Raw genomic sequence first — 17,500 nt, forward strand, 5'->3', positions numbered from 1 at the left:
CCTTAGTATAACTTAGTCTCCGGAGAATGACAGCGGGCGCGCGCAAGAGGCCAGTCCGGGGATGAGGCAGCATCCTCGGGCAGCAGGCGGGAGGAGGCAGCCTCCCCTTAGTATAACTTAGTCTCCGGAGAATGACAGCGGGCGCGCGCAAGAGGCCAGTCCGGGGATGAGGCAGCATCCTCGGGCAGCAGGCGGGAGGAGGCAGCCTCCCCTTAGTATAACTTAGTCTCCGGAGAATGACAGCGGGCGCGCGCAAGAGGCCAGTCCGGGGATGAGGCAGCATCCTCGGGCAGCAGGCGGGAGGAGGCAGCCTCCCCTTAGTATAACTTAGTCTCCGGAGAATGACAGCGGGCGCGCGCAAGAGGCCAGTCCGGGGATGAGGCAGCATCCTCGGGCAGCAGGCGGGAGGAGGCAGCCTCCCCTTAGTATAACTTAGTCTCCGGAGAATGACAGCGGGCGCGCGCAAGAGGCCAGTCCGGGGATGAGGCAGCATCCTCGGGCAGCAGGCGGGAGGAGGCAGCCTCCCCTTAGTATAACTTAGTCTCCGGAGAATGACAGCGGGCGCGCGCAAGAGGCCAGTCCGGGGATGAGGCAGCATCCTCGGGCAGCAGGCGGGAGGAGGCAGCCTCCCCTTAGTATAACTTAGTCTCCGGAGAATGACAGCGGGCGCGCGCAAGAGGCCAGTCCGGGGATGAGGCAGCATCCTCGGGCAGCAGGCGGGAGGAGGCAGCCTCCCCTTAGTATAACTTAGTCTCCGGAGAATGACAGCGGGCGCGCGCAAGAGGCCAGTCCGGGGATGAGGCAGCATCCTCGGGCAGCAGGCGGGAGGAGGCAGCCTCCCCTTAGTATAACTTAGTCTCCGGAGAATGACAGCGGGCGCGCGCAAGAGGCCAGTCCGGGGATGAGGCAGCATCCTCGGGCAGCAGGCGGGAGGAGGCAGCCTCCCCTTAGTATAACTTAATCTCCGGAGAATGACAGCGGGCGCGCCTAAGAGGCTGGTCCGGGGACCAGGCACTCTCCCCGGACAACAAAGCACGTCCCCCTCCTGAGTGGACAAAAAAAATCCACTCCTGGTACCTAGAATTTTCTCCAGCGGCGGGCTGGGAGTCTAATCTTTCTCCTGGCCGAGAAAAGAGCACTCTCCCCGGACAACAAAGCACGTCCCCCTCCTGAGTGGACAAAAAAAATCCACTCCTGGTACCTAGAATTTTCTCCAGCGGCGGGCTGGGAGTCTAATCTTTCTCCTGGCCGAGAAAAGAGCACTTTCCCCCGGACACCAAACCAGCCAACGTCCCCCTCCTGAGTGGACAAAAAAAATCCACTCCTGGTACCTAAAATTTTCTCCAGCGGCGGGCTTGGGACGAAAATCAATCTTCCTCCCGAAATTAAACCACTATTGGCGGACGCCAGCCCCAAGCGCCAGCCCCGACCGCCACCCCCCGACCGCCACAAGGCGACCGCCACAAGGCGACCGCCACAAGGCGACCGCCACCGGCCCCAAGCGCCAGCCCCGACCGCCACCCCCCGACCGCCACCCCCCGACCGCCACAAGGCGACCGCCACAAGGCGACCGCCACAAGGCGACCGCCACAAGGCGACCGCCACAAGGCGACCGCCACCGGCCCCAAGCGCCAGCCCCGACCGCCACCCCCCGACCGCCACAAGGCGACCGCCACAAGGCGACCGCCACTGGCCCCAAGCGCCAGCCCCGACCGCCACCCCCCGACCGCCACAAGGCGACCGCCACAAGGCGACCGCCACAAGGCGACCGCCACAAGGCGACCGCCACAAGGCGACCGCCACAAGGCGACCGCCACTGGCCCCAAGCGCCAGCCCCGACCGCCACCCCCCGACCGCCACAAGGCGACCGCCACAAGGCGACCGCCACCGGCCCCAAGCGCCAGCCCCGACCGCCACCCCCCGACCGCCACAAGGCGACCGCCACAAGGCGTTAGTGGCCGCGCCCGGTACTTTACTGGACCCTATTTGGCCCGCGGACCGGCCGGCGTCGCTTCCTTGAATGCTTAGCCGCCTTTCGAGCTGCCATGCCGGGCTTGAGTTAGTGGTTTGCGCCCGGTACTCTACGTTAAAAGTCAGGCGGAACGGCTCTGAAGCTCCAGACGGTGCTTCCTTGAATGCTTAGCCGCCTTTCGAGCTGCCATGCCGGGCTTGAGTTAGTGGTTTGCGCCCGGTACTCTACGTTAAAAGTCAGGCGGAACGGCTCTGAAGCTCCAGACGGTGCTTCCTTGAATGCTTAGCCGCCTTTCGAGCTGCCATGCCGGGCTTGAGTTAGTGGTTTGCGCCCGGTACTCTACGTTAAAAGTCAGGCGGAACGGCTCTGAAGCTCCAGACGGTGCTTCCTTGAATGCTTAGCCGCCTTTCGAGCTGCCATGCCGGGCTTGAGTTAGTGGTTTGCGCCCGGTACTCTACGTTAAAAGTCAGGCGGAACGGCTCTGAAGCTCCAGACGGTGCTTCCTTGAATGCTTAGCCGCCTTTCGAGCTGCCATGCCGGGCTTGAGTTAGTGGTTTGCGCCCGGTACTCTACGTTAAAAGTCAGGCGGAACGGCTCTGAAGCTCCAGACGGTGCTTCCTTGAATGCTTAGCCGCCTTTCGAGCTGCCATGCCGGGCTTGAGTTAGTGGTTTGCGCCCGGTACTCTACGTTAAAAGTCAGGCGGAACGGCTCTGAAGCTCCAGACGGTGCTTCCTTGAATGCTTAGCCGCCTTTCGAGCTGCCATGCCGGGCTTGAGTTAGTGGTTTGCGCCCGGTACTCTACGTTAAAAGTCAGGCGGAACGGCTCTGAAGCTCCAGACGGTGCTTCCTTGAATGCTTAGCCGCCTTTCGAGCTGCCATGCCGGGCTTGAGTTAGTGGTTTGCGCCCGGTACTCTACGTTAAAAGTCAGGCGGAACGGCTCTGAAGCTCCAGACGGTGCTTCCTTGAATGCTTAGCCGCCTTTCGAGCTGCCATGCCGGGCTTGAGTTAGTGGTTTGCGCCCGGTACTCTACGTTAAAAGTCAGGCGGAACGGCTCTGAAGCTCCAGACGGTGCTTCCTTGAATGCTTAGCCGCCTTTCGAGCTGCCATGCCGGGCTTGAGTTAGTGGTTTGCGCCCGGTACTCTACGTTAAAAGTCAGGCGGAACGGCTCTGAAGCTCCAGACGGTGCTTCCTTGAATGCTTAGCCGCCTTTCGAGCTGCCATGCCGGGCTTGAGTTAGTGGTTTGCGCCCGGTACTCTACGTTAAAAGTCAGGCGGAACGGCTCTGAAGCTCCAGACGGTGCTTCCTTGAATGCTTAGCCGCCTTTCGAGCTGCCATGCCGGGCTTGAGTTAGTGGTTTGCGCCCGGTACTCTACGTTAAAAGTCAGGCGGAACGGCTCTGAAGCTCCAGACGGTGCTTCCTTGAATGCTTAGCCGCCTTTCGAGCTGCCATGCCGGGCTTGAGTTAGTGGTTTGCGCCCGGTACTCTACGTTAAAAGTCAGGCGGAACGGCTCTGAAGCTCCAGACGGTGCTTCCTTGAATGCTTAGCCGCCTTTCGAGCTGCCATGCCGGGCTTGAGTTAGTGGTTTGCGCCCGGTACTCTACGTTAAAAGTCAGGCGGAACGGCTCTGAAGCTCCAGACGGTGCTTCCTTGAATGCTTAGCCGCCTTTCGAGCTGCCATGCCGGGCTTGAGTTAGTGGTTTGCGCCCGGTACTCTACGTTAAAAGTCAGGCGGAACGGCTCTGAAGCTCCAGACGGTGCTTCCTTGAATGCTTAGCCGCCTTTCGAGCTGCCATGCCGGGCTTGAGTTAGTGGTTTGCGCCCGGTACTCTACGTTAAAAGTCAGGCGGAACGGCTCTGAAGCTCCAGACGGTGCTTCCTTGAATGCTTAGCCGCCTTTCGAGCTGCCATGCCGGGCTTGAGTTAGTGGTTTGCGCCCGGTACTCTACGTTAAAAGTCAGGCGGAACGGCTCTGAAGCTCCAGACGGTGCTTCCTTGAATGCTTAGCCGCCTTTCGAGCTGCCATGCCGGGCTTGAGTTAGTGGTTTGCGCCCGGTACTCTACGTTAAAAGTCAGGCGGAACGGCTCTGAAGCTCCAGACGGTGCTTCCTTGAATGCTTAGCCGCCTTTCGAGCTGCCATGCCGGGCTTGAGTTAGTGGTTTGCGCCCGGTACTCTACGTTAAAAGTCAGGCGGAACGGCTCTGAAGCTCCAGACGGTGCTTCCTTGAATGCTTAGCCGCCTTTCGAGCTGCCATGCCGGGCTTGAGTTAGTGGTTTGCGCCCGGTACTCTACGTTAAAAGTCAGGCGGAACGGCTCTGAAGCTCCAGACGGTGCTTCCTTGAATGCTTAGCCGCCTTTCGAGCTGCCATGCCCGGCGTGGGTTTCGCGTCCGCGCCCGGTACATTATGGAAGCCAAAAAAAAAAAAAATTCTAAGTGCGAGTGGGACCGGCCTGGGGGGCTTCCTTGAAAGCCCATCCGCCCTCCGAGCTCTCCCACCGGTCGTGGGTTGGCGTCCGCCACTGCTCAAAGCGAACTTCAAATTATCTGCTTAATAATGTGGAACACCATTCTTAAGTAGTTTTTCCTTAATTTGGGCTCAACTGGCCGGTAATGATCCCCGGTGTCTGAGATTGATCTCAGTGATCCAAAGAGCCCTGACACGTAATACCATCCATGAGTTTAATTGAAAAACAAAAAATGTAATCTTTATGACACATAAATACAATTTGCATAATAATTTGGAACACAGTGTAGACTTCCAGCGGACCGCGCGCGGCTCGGCTGACGGCGCAGCGCGATCTGGTACCGCTGCGCGGGACGAAACACGCCCCGTGCAGAGTTCCAGGCGGCCGGGAAGACATTTAAGCGCTGCCGCTGCAGCTGCGGCGGGGATTTGCCGTCCTCCGGTGGACACGACGAGTAAATACACCAGCAATCGCACTTACACCGTGTTCCAAATTATTATGCAAGTGACATTTATCTCAGATTTTCCTAAATAGTCGATGCAAAATGAGTCAGCATAATTTTCAAGTCATCAACCATTATTTTGATGAATTCTAATTTTATTGAACAAACCTCCGAATGATCACAGAATTTTTAAAAAATAAAAAACTTAAAATGCACTGTTCCACATTATTACGCACAACAGAGTTTTATAACATTTTATAGGTTTTTATGAACTGAAATGCCCATCTTAAGAATTTACAGCATTAGGAGGTCATATTTACTGAAATCAAAAGCTATTTCAAAGAAAAGACAAACAAGTTACATTTTAACATAGGACCCTTTATTTCAATAAAAAACAAAGTTACATTTTAACATAGGACCCTTTGTTCAACAGCAGCTTCACGATTCTTCCATCCACTGAACTTGTGAGTTTTTGTACAGTTTCTGGTTGAATTTCTTGGCAGGATCTAAGAATAGCCTGCCAGAGCTGCTCTTTGGAATTGAACTGCCTCCCACCTTCGTAGATTTTCTGCTTGACGATGCTCCACAAGTTTTCAATAGGATTGAGGTCAGGGGAGCATGGGGGCCACACCATCAGTTTCTCTCCCTTTATTCCCATAGATGCCAAAGACGTTGACGTATTTCTTGCAGCATGAGACGGTGCATTGTCATGCATGAAGATGATCTTTTGACGGAAAGCACGGTTCTTCCTGTTGTACCATGGACAGAAGTGTTGAGTCAGAAATTCCACGTAGTTAACAGACGTAATTTTGACGCCTTCAGGGACCCTAAAGGGGCCAAGCAGCTCTCTCCCCATGATTCCGGCCCAAAACATCACTCCGCCACCTCCCTGCTGACGCCGCAGCCTTGTTGGGCTATCGTGGCCGTCCACCAACCATCCACGACTCCATCCATCTGTAAAGTCAAGTCAAATCAAGTTTATTTGTATAGCCCTAAATCACAAGCAGTCTCAAAGGGCTTCACATAGACAGAAATTGACAATTATTCTCAAAGCATCCCCTGAGCTCTCAAAAGTGCAAGGAAAAACTTAAAAAACCCTACCTGGCCCATCCAAGGTGGCACGGCACTCGTCGGTGAACAGGACTGTCTGAAAATTTGTCTTCATGTAAGTCTGGGCCCACTGCAGCCGTTTCTGCTTGTTCGCGTTGTTCAGGGGTGGCCGAATGGAGGGTTTCCGCACAACTGCAAGCCTCTGGAGGATCCTGCACCTCGTCGTTCGTGGGACTTCACTGGCACCAGCAGCGTCGAATATTTGTTTGCTCGTCTTTAGTGGCATGCTTGCAGCCGCCCTCTTGATTCGATTTGTTTGTCTTGCAGAAACCTTCCTTGTCGTGCCTTTGTCTGCACGAACGCGCGTTTGCTCCGAATCAGCGACGAATTTCTTCAAAGTTCGATGGTCGCGCTTAAGCTTTCGTGCAATATCGAATGTCTGCATACCTTGTCCAAGGCATCGAACGATTTCACGCTTCTCGACAGCAGAGAGATCCTTTTTCCTCCCCATGGTTGAACGAAATGGCCGAACGCTTAAAAACGCGGAACTTAAATAGACTTGTTAATTACTACAATTGCGCTCACCTGGCAGACTACCATGGACTGTACCATGACTGAGGGTGATTTCAGTACTTGAAAAACAAAAAATGTAATCTTTATGACACTTAAATACATTTTGCATAATAATTTGGAACACGGGACCGTGTTCCAAATTATTATGCAAAGGATATTTATCTCAGATTTTCCTAAATAGCTTCCTTGAAATGTTACCCGGCTTTTGAGCTCTCCTGCCGGGCGTGGGTTTGCGTCAGCGCCCGGTAACATTATGGAAGCTAAAAGAAAGAAAAAAGAAACAAATCTAAGTGCGATTGCTGGTGTCTAAATACATTTTGCATAATAATTTGGAACACGGGACCGTGTTCCAAAGTATTATGCAAGTGATATTTATCTCAGATTTTCCTAAATAGCTTTACTCGTCGTGCCGACCGGAGGGAGGCCACTCCCCGCCGCAGCTGAACAGTCATCCCGGCCTAGTGGAGGTCTGCGCAGGGGGGGTCTTCCTTGAAATGTTACCCGGCTTCCGAGCTCTCCTGCCGGGCGTGGGTTTGCGTCAGCGCCCGGTAACATTATGGAAGCTAAAAGAAAGAAAAAAGAAACAAATCTAAGAGCAAGTGCTGGTGTATTTACTCGTCGTGTCCACCGGAGGGAGGCAACTCCCCGCCGCAGCTGCAGAGGCAGCTTTGAAAAGTCATCCCGGCCTAGTGGAGGTCTGCGCAGGGGGGGTCTTCCTTGAAATGTTACCCGGCTTTTGAGCTCTCCTGTCCGGCGTGGGTTTGCGTCAGCGGCCGGTGTCATTTACTCGTCGTGCCGACCGGAGGGAGGCCACTCCCCGCCGCAGCTGAACAGTCATCCCGGCCTAGTGGAGGTCTGCGCAGGGGGGGTCTTCCTTGAAATGTTACCCGGCTTTTGAGCTCTCCTGCCGGGCGTGGGTTTGCGTCAGCGCCCGGTAACATTATGGAAGCTAAAAGAAAGAAAAAAGAAACAAATCTAAGTGCGATTGCTGGTGTCTAAATACATTTTGCATAATAATTTGGAACACGGGACCGTGTTCCAAATTATTATGCAAGTGATATTTATCTCAGATTTTCCTAAATAGCTTTACTCGTCGTGCCGACCGGAGGGAGGCCACTCCCCGCCACAGCTGAACAGTCATCCCGGCCTAGTGGAGGTCTGCGCAGGGGGGGTCTTCCTTGAAATGTTACCCGGCTTTTGAGCTCTCCTGTCCGGCGTGGGTTTGCGTCAGCGGCCGGTGTCATTTACTCGTCGTGCCGACCGGAGGGAGGCCACTCCCCGCCACAGCTGAACAGTCATCCCGGCCTAGTGGAGGTCTGCGCAGGGGGGGTCTTCCTTGAAATGTTACCCGGCTTTTGAGCTCTCCTGTCCGGCGTGGGTTTGCGTCAGCGGCCGGTGTCATTTACTCGTCGTGCCGACCGGAGGGAGGCCACTCCCCGCCACAGCTGAACAGTCATCCCGGCCTAGTGGAGGTCTGCGCAGGGGGGGTCTTCCTTGAAATGTTACCCGGCTTTTGAGCTCTCCTGTCCGGCGTGGGTTTGCGTCAGCGGCCGGTGTCATTTACTCGTCGTGCCGACCGGAGGGAGGCCACTCCCCGCCACAGCTGAACAGTCATCCCGGCCTAGTGGAGGTCTGCGCAGGGGGGGTCTTCCTTGAAATGTTACCCGGCTTTTGAGCTCTCCTGTCCGGCGTGGGTTTGCGTCAGCGGCCGGTGTCATTTACTCGTCGTGCCGACCGGAGGGAGGCCACTCCCCGCCACAGCTGAACAGTCATCCCGGCCTAGTGGAGGTCTGCGCAGGGGGGGTCTTCCTTGAAATGTTACCCGGCTTTTGAGCTCTCCTGTCCGGCGTGGGTTTGCGTCAGCGGCCGGTGTCATTTACTCGTCGTGCCGACCGGAGGGAGGCCACTCCCCGCCACAGCTGAACAGTCATCCCGGCCTAGTGGAGGTCTGCGCAGGGGGGGTCTTCCTTGAAATGTTACCCGGCTTTTGAGCTCTCCTGTCCGGCGTGGGTTTGCGTCAGCGGCCGGTGTCATTTACTCGTCGTGCCGACCGGAGGGAGGCCACTCCCCGCCACAGCTGAACAGTCATCCCGGCCTAGTGGAGGTCTGCGCAGGGGGGGTCTTCCTTGAAATGTTACCCGGCTTTTGAGCTCTCCTGTCCGGCGTGGGTTTGCGTCAGCGGCCGGTGTCATTTACTCGTCGTGCCGACCGGAGGGAGGCCACTCCCCGCCACAGCTGAACAGTCATCCCGGCCTAGTGGAGGTCTGCGCAGGGGGGGTCTTCCTTGAAATGTTACCCGGCTTTTGAGCTCTCCTGTCCGGCGTGGGTTTGCGTCAGCGGCCGGTGTCATTTACTCGTCGTGCCGACCGGAGGGAGGCCACTCCCCGCCACAGCTGAACAGTCATCCCGGCCTAGTGGAGGTCTGCGCAGGGGGGGTCTTCCTTGAAATGTTACCCGGCTTTTGAGCTCTCCTGTCCGGCGTGGGTTTGCGTCAGCGGCCGGTGTCATTTACTCGTCGTGCCGACCGGAGGGAGGCCACTCCCCGCCACAGCTGAACAGTCATCCCGGCCTAGTGGAGGTCTGCGCAGGGGGGGTCTTCCTTGAAATGTTACCCGGCTTTTGAGCTCTCCTGTCCGGCGTGGGTTTGCGTCAGCGGCCGGTGTCATTTACTCGTCGTGCCGACCGGAGGGAGGCCACTCCCCGCCACAGCTGAACAGTCATCCCGGCCTAGTGGAGGTCTGCGCAGGGGGGGTCTTCCTTGAAATGTTACCCGGCTTTTGAGCTCTCCTGTCCGGCGTGGGTTTGCGTCAGCGGCCGGTGTCATTTACTCGTCGTGCCGACCGGAGGGAGGCCACTCCCCGCCACAGCTGAACAGTCATCCCGGCCTAGTGGAGGTCTGCGCAGGGGGGGTCTTCCTTGAAATGTTACCCGGCTTTTGAGCTCTCCTGTCCGGCGTGGGTTTGCGTCAGCGGCCGGTGTCATTTACTCGTCGTGCCGACCGGAGGGAGGCCACTCCCCGCCACAGCTGAACAGTCATCCCGGCCTAGTGGAGGTCTGCGCAGGGGGGGTCTTCCTTGAAATGTTACCCGGCTTTTGAGCTCTCCTGTCCGGCGTGGGTTTGCGTCAGCGGCCGGTGTCATTTACTCGTCGTGTCCACCGGAGGGAGGCCACTCCCCGCCGCAGCTGCAGCGGCAGCTTTGAAACGTCATCCCGGCCCCCTGGAACTGTGCGCGGGGGGGGCGATGCGTCCCGTGCGAGGTACCAGGTCGCGCTGCGCCGTCTGCCTGGCCGCTTTGGGCCCGCTGGAAGTCTATTAAAGCTCCGCGATCTCCGCCTCGGTGCTTAAAAAGCGTCCATCCGCTCTCCTGGAGCTTCTTTCGGTCATCTCGTCCGCGTGCACGGCCTGCCGGTGGCACCGGCTGGAGCTCCGCAAAAAGCTCCATTTCTGTTAAAAATGCTTAGCCGCGTCCCTGGAAGCCCAATCGGGCGTAGAAAGTGAGGGGGAAGGCCCCCAAAGCACCGGCTGGAAGTCCCAAAAAAGCTCCATGATTGGTCAATAATGCTTAGCCGCCTCCCTGGAAGCCTAATCGGGCATAAAAAGCTAGGCGGAACGGCCCCAAAGCTCCACACGGAAGTCCCAAAAAAGCTCCATGATTGGTCAATAATGCTTAGCCGCCTCCCTGGAAGCCTAATCGGGCATAAAAAGCTAGGCGGAACGGCCCCAAAGCTCCACACGGAAGTCCCAAAAAAGCTCCATGATTGGTCAATAATGCTTAGCCGCCTCCCTGGAAGCCTAATCGGGCATAAAAAGCTAGGCGGAACGGCCCCAAAGCTCCACACGGAAGTCCCAAAAAAGCTCCATGATTGGTCAATAATGCTTAGCCGCCTCCCTGGAAGCCTAATCGGGCATAAAAAGCTAGGCGGAACGGCCCCAAAGCTCCACACGGAAGTCCCAAAAAAGCTCCATGATTGGTCAATAATGCTTAGCCGCCTCCCTGGAAGCCTAATCGGGCATAAAAAGCTAGGCGGAACGGCCCCAAAGCTCCACACGGAAGTCCCAAAAAAGCTCCATGATTGGTCAATAATGCTTAGCCGCCTCCCTGGAAGCCTAATCGGGCATAAAAAGCTAGGCGGAACGGCCCCAAAGCTCCACACGGAAGTCCCAAAAAAGCTCCATGATTGGTCAATAATGCTTAGCCGCCTCCCTGGAAGCCTAATCGGGCATAAAAAGCTAGGCGGAACGGCCCCAAAGCTCCACACGGAAGTCCCAAAAAAGCTCCATGATTGGTCAATAATGCTTAGCCGCCTCCCTGGAAGCCTAATCGGGCATAAAAAGCTAGGCGGAACGGCCCCAAAGCTCCACACGGAAGTCCCAAAAAAGCTCCATGATTGGTCAATAATGCTTAGCCGCCTCCCTGGAAGCCTAATCGGGCATAAAAAGCTAGGCGGAACGGCCCCAAAGCTCCACACGGAAGTCCCAAAAAAGCTCCATGATTGGTCAATAATGCTTAGCCGCCTCCCTGGAAGCCTAATCGGGCATAAAAAGTTAGGCGGAACGGCCCCAAAGCTCCACACGGAAGTCCCAAAAAAGCTCCATGATTGGTCAATAATGCTTAGCCGCCTCCCTGGAAGCCTAATCGGGCATAAAAAGCTAGGCGGAACGGCCCCAAAGCTCCACACGGAAGTCCCAAAAAAGCTCCATGATTGGTCAATAATGCTTAGCCGCCTCCCTGGAAGCCTAATCGGGCATAAAAAGTTAGGCGGAACGGCTCCAAAGCTCCACACGGAAGTCCCAAAAAAGCTCCATGATTGGTCAATAATGCTTAGCCGCCTCCCTGGAAGCCTAATCGGGCATAAAAAGTTAGGCGGAACGGCCCCAAAGCTCCACACGGAAGTCCCAAAAAAGCTCCATGATTGGTCAATAATGCTTAGCCGCCTCCCTGGAAGCCTAATCGGGCATAAAAAGTTAGGCGGAACGGCCCCAAAGCTCCACACGGAAGTCCGAAAAAAGCTCAAAAATTTTCTAAGTGCCAACGGCTCATTCGCCGTAATGTGTCCGCTCCGCGCTGGTTCCCCGGTCGGCCGCGAATAGCGCAAAATCAGCCTCACGGAAGTTCGAAAAAAGCTCAAAAATTTTCTAAGTGCCAACGGCTCATTCGCCGTAATGTGTCCGCTCCGCGCTGGTTCCCCGGTCGGCCGCGAATAGCGCAAAATCAGCCTCACGGAAGTTCGAAAAAAGCTCAAAAATTTTCTAAGTGCCAACGGCTCATTCGCCGTAATGTGTCCGCTCCGCGCTGGTTCCCCGGTCGGCCGCGAATAGCGCAAAATCAGCCTCACGGAAGTTCGAAAAAAGCTCAAAAATTTTCTAAGTGCCAACGGCTCATTCGCCGTAATGTGTCCGCTCCGCGCTGGTTCCCCGGTCGGCCGCGAATAGCGCAAAAATCAGCCTAAGTGCAGTACCAACCTTGGCGTGTTGGTGCGCCAGAGTACGATGAGTTGGTCCCCCTAGTCACTGTACTCATTACCTTTACCCCCTAATCGCAAAATATAGTCAGAACGTATATGCAGAAGACTATTTTTTTCTTTTTTAAAATTTTCTAAGTGCCAGCGGATGCTGGCACACGAACTGTCCGAGCTACGACGGTTCTCCGGTCGGACAGCGAGGGTGAAAAAGCGGTCCTAAAATCACCGAGGGCTGCCGCACAAGTTGTCCGAGTGGCGACGGTTCCCCGGTCGGCCACGAATGTCGAAAATTCGGCCTCTCCACCACGGAGGTCGGTGAGAATTTCAGAATATTTTCTAAGTGCCAACGGCTCTTGCGCCGTAAAGTGTCCGCTTTGCCTGGTTCCCTCGGTCGGCCACAAATAGCGAAAAATCAGCCTCTCCTTCTGGAGCTCGCCTAAGTGCCAACGGCTCTTGCGCCGTAATGTGTCCGCTTTGTCTGGTTCCCTCGGTCGGCCACAAACGGCGAAAAATCAGCCTCTCCTTCTGGAGCTCGTGCCAACTTTGGCGAATATTTTCTAAGTGCCAACGGCTCTTGCGCCGTAAAGTGTCCGCTTTGCCTGGTTCCCTCGGTCGGCCACAAATAGCGAAAAATCAGCCTCTCCTTCTGGAGCTCGCCTAAGTGCCAACGGCTCTTGCGCCGTAATGTGTCCGCTTTGTCTGGTTCCCTCGGTCGGCCACAAACGGCGAAAAATCAGCCTCTCATTCTGGAGCTCGTGCCAACTTTGGCGAATATTTTCTAAGTGCCAACGGCTCTTGCGCCGTAATGTGTCCGCTTTGCCTGGTTCCCTCGGTCGGCCACAAATAGCGAAAAAATCAGCCTCTCCTTCTGGAGCTCGCCTAAGTGCCAACGGCTCTTGCGCCGTAATGTGTCCGCTTTGCCTGGTTCCCTCGGTCGGCCACAAACGGCGAAAAATCAGCCTCTCATTCTGGAGCTCGTGCCAACTTTGGCGAATATTTTCTAAGTGCCAACGGCTCTTGCGCCGTAATGTGTCCGCTTTGCCTGGTTCCCTCGGTCGGCCACAAATAGCGAAAAAATCAGCCTCTCCTTCTGGAGCTCGCCTAAGTGCCAACGGCTCTTGCGCCGTAATGTGTCCGCTTTGTCTGGTTCCCTCGGTCGGCCACAAACGGCGAAAAATCAGCCTCTCATTCTGGAGCTCGTGCCAACTTTGGCGAATATTTTCTAAGTGCCAACGGCTCTTGCGCCGTAATGTGTCCGCTTTGCCTGGTTCCCTCGGTCGGCCACAAATAGCGAAAAAATCAGCCTCTCCTTCTGGAGCTCGCCTAAGTGCCAACGGCTCTTGCGCCGTAATGTGTCCGCTTTGCCTGGTTCCCTCGGTCGGCCACAAACGGCGAAAAATCAGCCTCTCATTCTGGAGCTCGTGCCAACTTTGGCGAATATTTTCTAAGTGCCAACGGCTCTTGCGCCGTAATGTGTCCGCTTTGCCTGGTTCCCTCGGTCGGCCACGAACGGCGAAAAATCAGCCTCTCCTTCTGGAGCTCGCCTAAGTGCCAACGGCTCTTGCGCCGTAATGTGTCCGCTTTGCCTGGTTCCCTCGGTCGGCCACAAATAGCGAAAAACCAGCCTCTCCTTCTGGAGCTCGCCTAAGTGCCAACGGCTCTTGCGCCGTAATGTGTCCGCTTTGCCTGGTTCCCTCGGTCGGCCACAAATAGCGAAAAACCAGCCTCTCCTTCTGGAGCTCGCCTAAGTGCCAACGGCTCTTGCGCCGTAATGTGTCCGCTTTGCCTGGTTCCCTCGGTCGGCCACAAACGGCGAAAAACCAGCCTCTCCTTCTGGAGCTCGCCTAAGTGCCAACGGCTCTTGCGCCGTAATGTGTCCGCTTTGCCTGGTTCCCTCGGTCGGCCACAAATAGCGAAAAATCAGCCTCTCCTTCTGGAGCTCGTGCCAACTTTGGCGAATATTTTCTAAGTGCCAACGGCTCTTGCGCCGTAATGTGTCCGCTTTGCCTGGTTCCCTCGGTCGGCCACAAATAGCGAAAAACCAGCCTCTCCTTCTGGAGCTCGCCTAAGTGCCAACGGCTCTTGCGCCGTAATGTGTCCGCTTTGCCTGGTTCCCTCGGTCGGCCACAAATAGCGAAAAACCAGCCTCTCCTTCTGGAGCTCGCCTAAGTGCCAACGGCTCTTGCGCCGTAATGTGTCCGCTTTGCCTGGTTCCCTCGGTCGGCCACAAATAGCGAAAAACCAGCCTCTCCTTCTGGAGCTCGCCTAAGTGCCAACGGCTCTTGCGCCGTAATGTGTCCGCTTTGCCTGGTTCCCTCGGTCGGCCACAAATAGCGAAAAACCAGCCTCTCCTTCTGGAGCTCGCCTAAGTGCCAACGGCTCTTGCGCCGTAATGTGTCCGCTTTGCCTGGTTCCCTCGGTCGGCCACAAACGGCGAAAAATCAGCCTCTCCTTCTGGAGCTCGCCTAAGTGCCAACGGCTCTTGCGCCGTAATGTGTCCGCTTTGCCTGGTTCCCTCGGTCGGCCACAAATAGCGAAAAACCAGCCTCTCCTTCTGGAGCTCGCCTAAGTGCCAACGGCTCTTGCGCCGTAATGTGTCCGCTTTGCCTGGTTCCCTCGGTCGGCCACAAACGGCGAAAAATCAGCCTCTCCTTCTGGAGCTCGCCTAAGTGCCAACGGCTCTTGCGCCGTAATGTGTCCGCTTTGCCTGGTTCCCTCGGTCGGCCACAAATAGCGAAAAACCAGCCTCTCCTTCTGGAGCTCGCCTAAGTGCCAACGGCTCTTGCGCCGTAATGTGTCCGCTTTGCCTGGTTCCCTCGGTCGGCCACAAACGGCGAAAAATCAGCCTCTCCTTCTGGAGCTCGCCTAAGTGCCAACGGCTCTTGCGCCGTAATGTGTCCGCTTTGCCTGGTTCCCTCGGTCGGCCACAAATAGCGAAAAACCAGCCTCTCCTTCTGGAGCTCGCCTAAGTGCCAACGGCTCTTGCGCCGTAATGTGTCCGCTTTGCCTGGTTCCCTCGGTCGGCCACAAACGGCAAAAAATCAGCCTCTCCTTCTGGAGCTCGCCTAAGTGCCAACGGCTCTTGCGCCGTAATGTGTCCGCTTTGCCTGGTTCCCTCGGTCGGCCACAAATAGCGAAAAACCAGCCTCTCCTTCTGGAGCTCGCCTAAGTGCCAACGGCTCTTGCGCCGTAATGTGTCCGCTTTGCCTGGTTCCCTCGGTCGGCCACAAACGGCGAAAAATCAGCCTCTCCTTCTGGAGCTCGCCTAAGTGCCAACGGCTCTTGCGCCGTAATGTGTCCGCTTTGCCTGGTTCCCTCGGTCGGCCACAAATAGCGAAAAACCAGCCTCTCCTTCTGGAGCTCGCCTAAGTGCCAACGGCTCTTGCGCCGTAATGTGTCCGCTTTGCCTGGTTCCCTCGGTCGGCCACAAACGGCGAAAAATCAGCCTCTCCTTCTGGAGCTCGTGCCAACTTTGGCGAATATTTTCTAAGTGCCAACGGCTCTTGCGCCGTAAAGTGTCCGCTTTGCCTGGTTCCCTCGGTCGGCCACAAATAGCGAAAAACCAGCCTCTCCTTCTGGAGCTCGCCTAAGTGCCAACGGCTCTTGCGCCGTAATGTGTCCGCTTTGTCTGGTTCCCTCGGTCGGCCACAAACGGCGAAAAATCAGCCTCTCCTTCTGGAGCTCGTGCCAACTTTGGCGAATATTTTCTAAGTGCCAACGGCTCTTGCGCCGTAATGTGTCCGCTTTGCCTGGTTCCCTCGGTCGGCCACAAATAGCGAAAAATCAGCCTCTCCTTCTGGAGCTCGCCTAAGTGCCAACGGCTCTTGCGCCGTAATGTGTCCGCTTTGTCTGGTTCCCTCGGTCGGCCACAAACGGCGAAAAATCAGCCTCTCCTTCTGGAGCTCGTGCCAACTTTGGCGAATATTTTCTAAGTGCCAACGGCTCTTGCGCCGTAAAGTGTCCGCTTTGTCTGGTTCCCTCGGTCGGCCACAAATAGCGAAAAATCAGCCTCTCCTTCTGGAGCTCGTGCCAACTTTGGCGAATATTTTCTAAGTGCCAACGGCTCTTGCGCCGTAATGTGTCCGCTTTGTCTGGTTCCCTCGGTCGGCCACAAATAGCGAAAAATCAGCCTCTCCTTCTGGAGCTCGTGCCAACTTTGGCGAATATTTTCTAAGTGCCAACGGCTCTTGCGCCGTAAAGTGTCCGCTTTGCCTGGTTCCCTCGGTCGGCCACAAATAGCGAAAAATCAGCCTCTCCTTCTGGAGCTCGCGCCAACTTTGTCAAAAAATTTCTAAGTGCCAACGGCTCTTGCGCCGTAAAGTGTCCGCTTTGCCTGGTTCCCTCGGTCGGCCACAAATAGCGAAAAATCAGCCTCTCCTTCTGGAGCTCGCGCCAACTTTGTCAAAAAATTTCTAAGTGCCAACGGCTCTTGCGCCGTAAAGTGTCCGCTTTGCCTGGTTCCCTCGGTCGGCCACAAATAGCGAAAAATCAGCCTCTCCTTCTGGAGCTCGCGCCAACTTTGTCGAAAAATTTCTAAGTGCCAACGGCTCTTGCGCCGTAAAGTGTCCGCTTTGTCTGGTTCCCTCGGTCGGCCGCAAATAGCGAAAAATCAGCCTCTCGCCCGTCAGGTACCAGGCGTTGGGGTACCAGGGGTAAGTGCAGTACCAGCTTTGGTCTGTTGGTGCGCCAGAGTACGATGAGTTGGTCCCCCTAGTCACTGTACTCATTACCTTTACCCCCAAATCGCAAAATATAGTCAGAACGAGTGTGGGGAACACAAGTTTTGGCCCCGAGAACCAGGCGGCTGGTGTCTCTAGCGATGTGTTCCCCCCCAAAAAGTGTTCACATGCTCGGACAGCGAACCTAGGAGCTACCGCAAAGCACTCTGGAAGTGCAAGAGCGAAAAATTTTCTAAGTACAAAAACTCTCGAAAATTTTCAAAGTGTCACAGTGCTCGAAAATTTTCAAAGTGCTACATGCTTTCCATCCAAGGAAGGAATAGTGGAGGACCGGCCGCCTCCTTAAACACAAGCCGGCGGAACGACGGGGAGGACCGGCCGCCTCCTTAAACACAGGCCGGTGGAACGTTTGGCAGAATTCTTCTCGTGGAGGACCGGCCGCCTCCTTAAACACAAGCCGGCGGAACGACGGGGAGGACCGGCCGCCTCCTTAAACACAGGCCGGTGGAACGTTTGGCAGAATTCTTCTCGTGGAGGACCGGCCGCCTCCTTAAACACAGGCCGGTGGGAACGGTTGGCAGAATTGCGTGACGGCCGCCTGCTCCCGGCGTCCGCACGTGAACGAACACCCCCTCCCGGGGACGGCCGTCTGCTCCCGACCGCCGTCCTTCACCCCCTCACCTTCCGGACCCCCGTCTGCTCCCGGCGGGCCTCCGAGTACCCCCACCTTCTCCCGAACTGACCGACAGGCAATGAGACCCGCCTTGGTAGGGCCCCCACCGGCCCCGGCTCGCGCCGGCGTTGGGTGGACGGTTCCTCCCCACTTGCGGGTCGCTCTCCACGGAGGAC

This window comes from Syngnathus typhle, unplaced genomic scaffold, assembly GCF_033458585.1.
Source record: "Syngnathus typhle isolate RoL2023-S1 ecotype Sweden unplaced genomic scaffold, RoL_Styp_1.0 HiC_scaffold_339, whole genome shotgun sequence".
NCBI lineage: Eukaryota > Metazoa > Chordata > Actinopteri > Syngnathiformes > Syngnathidae > Syngnathus > Syngnathus typhle.